Consider the following 2500-nt stretch of genomic DNA (forward strand, 5'->3'; position numbering starts at 1 on the left):
GCAAAACGGCTGTGCTCAGTGACATGCATGAGTGTGCTTTAGATGTTCACAGGCAGGGTGGTCTTCAAAGTGAGCTGTTCACTCACAGCACTTAGCTTTGGCTTTCCAGCGCTGCTCCAACATCTGTCAGGCAGTGCCACGGAAATCCATTCGTCACCACACCTGCCTCCGTTTTTGCGCTGGGCTCAGAAATCAATAGCAATCGGTACACGATCCTGACTGACATGTACATGGCTGAATGGTCGACAAGCAGGACTAATATTTCCAATCTAAAGTACCTCCTCTGCGCTGCAGCGGCACTTTATCCAATCGGCTCCACTCCACTGTGCTCCACTGCTCCTGCTGGTGTTGTAGCCTAAAGGGAGGCTTCCTCAGAGAACGCACGGCAGGATGGAGAGAGGGAAAGTGTGTGTGTGTGTGAGTGTGAGTGCGTGTGCGTGTGCGTGTGCGTGTGCGTGCGTGTGTGCGTGCGTGCATGTGTGCATGTGTGCATGTATGTATGTATGTGTGTGTGTGTGTGTGTGTGTGTGTGTACTGGGTGTACTGTGTGTGTGTGTGTGTGTGTGTGTGTGTGTATGTGTGTACTGTATGTGTGTGTGTATGTGCGTGTGTGTGTGTGTGCTGCTGAGATGTGCTGCTTTAGCGGTCGGGAAGACTGGACATCGGCGGGTGACATTTTGCATCAGCTAAACGAGACTGAGGAAATGGACTTGGAGGAAATGGAGCTGAGGCCAACACAACATATGATGAGAGTTGCATGTGATTAGGGGAGATTGTCTGATGGGGGTCTTGCTACTGTAGCTTCGCTTGGAGGAAGGTTCTGTTTTGGATAATATACTTGTAGTCTACACCACCACAAATATCACTGAGTGATATTATCCATCTCTCTCTCTCTCTCTCTCTTTCTCTGTTTCTCTCTCTCTCTCTGCATCTCTCTCACTCTCCTCTGTCGTTTGTTCTCGTCCTCTGCCACCCCTTTCTCTTTTCTTCTTTATTTCTCCTCTGTTCCTCTTCTTTCTCTCAATTCCATTCAATTTAATTCAATTCAGAATGCTTTATTGACATAACAAATAGGCATTGTATTGCCAAACAACACAAGAATACATGGGACAAGATATCTAAATGTCTGTAGACTTGCTTATAAATCTCTCTCTCCATCTCTCCTCTGCCTAATGTAACTGTGACATTAAGTGGCTCTGATCTGACTCATCTGTTCATCATTTGTGCCAAATGTGATTCTGACAAATGTCCATCAAATGTCAAATGACACACAGGTGATTTTGACAAGATTCAATTGCATTTGATCCAGCCTTTTGGTCTGGGAACAGCTGATGATTTCCTATTGCCTTGTCCAAGGCAGCGTAAGTGTTGTATCTGCTGTGAAAATTCCTTCACACGTCTCAAGCGCTGTTCCCACTCAAGTGTGTCCGAGGCAGCTTCACACGTCTCAAGCGCTGTTCCCACTCAAGTGTGTCCCAGGCAGCCGGGCTCCTTCCAAAACCCCTCAGCAGTGGCCGAACACAGCTGGCATGGAGCCGTTAACACTCTCGGGTTTGCGCGGCGGATGTGTACTCCACCGTCATAGACATGGGATGTGTGTGTGAGTGTATGTGTGTGTATGTGTGTGTGTGTGTGTGCGTGTGTGTGTGCGTGCACGCTTAGTCTGTGCTGTTATTTACTGGGGAGCCATGCACGCTTCAACAGATAGATGATGCTAAAAGTGCACACAGCAGGCTTTTCTATGTGGGATGAAGAGGAGGAGGAAGAGGAGGAGGTGTGAGGACATACATCTCCTCCACTCTTCTCCTCCTTCTCATCCTCCTCCTTTCTTTTCTCTAGTGTTTCTCTCTCTCTCTTTCTCTCTCCTCCTCCTCTACTCTCTCTCTTTTCCAGCGTTCCCTGTTCCCCACAGTATTGGTTTGCTGAATAAAACATGGAATCAAGACCCCGTTACGCTCTTGCAAATCTCAGCCACCTCGCGCATCTCTCTCTCTCTCTCTCTCTCTCTCTCTCTCTCTCACTCTCTCTCTCTCTCTCTCTCTCTCTCTCTATCCCCCTTTCTCTCATTCTTTATGCCACCCCTCCTTAGTTTTTTCCTTTTCCCTTCTTTCCTGTTCTCCAGCCGATTTCCCCTTCCTCCTCTAATGCACATGGTCCCGAGTGATCATAGTCCTGCACACACACATACACACACACTCAGAAACACATACACACACACACACACACACACACACACACACACACACACATGGTGTGATACATGCGCTCCCCTGGCCCCATACAGAGAGATAGAGAGAGGGAGGGAGGGAGGGAGGGAGGGGAGGAGTGAGATAAAGGGTGTGTGTGTGTGAGAGAGAGAGAGAATGAGTGAGAGAGGAGACGGCAAAGAAAGAGGTGAAGCTTTAAAAGATGTGATGAACCGGAGCAAAAAGAGGAAGCCAAACAAGAGGGACAGACAAAGGAGGAGGGAGGAAAAGAAAGAACGAGAGAAACAGAGAGT

The 2500-nt window shown here is 48.3% G+C and overlaps 1 protein-coding gene across 2 annotated transcripts in view; it reads left to right on the forward strand.

The window, feature by feature from the left end:
* The window catches only part of plch2a (phospholipase C, eta 2a), a 214111-nt gene that overhangs the window by 102816 nt on the left and 108795 nt on the right, over positions 1–2500 (forward strand). The gene's annotated exons all lie outside the window — the stretch shown is intronic.

This window comes from Alosa sapidissima, chromosome 7, assembly GCF_018492685.1.
Source record: "Alosa sapidissima isolate fAloSap1 chromosome 7, fAloSap1.pri, whole genome shotgun sequence".
In the NCBI taxonomy this organism is placed as follows: Eukaryota; Metazoa; Chordata; class Actinopteri; order Clupeiformes; family Clupeidae; genus Alosa; species Alosa sapidissima.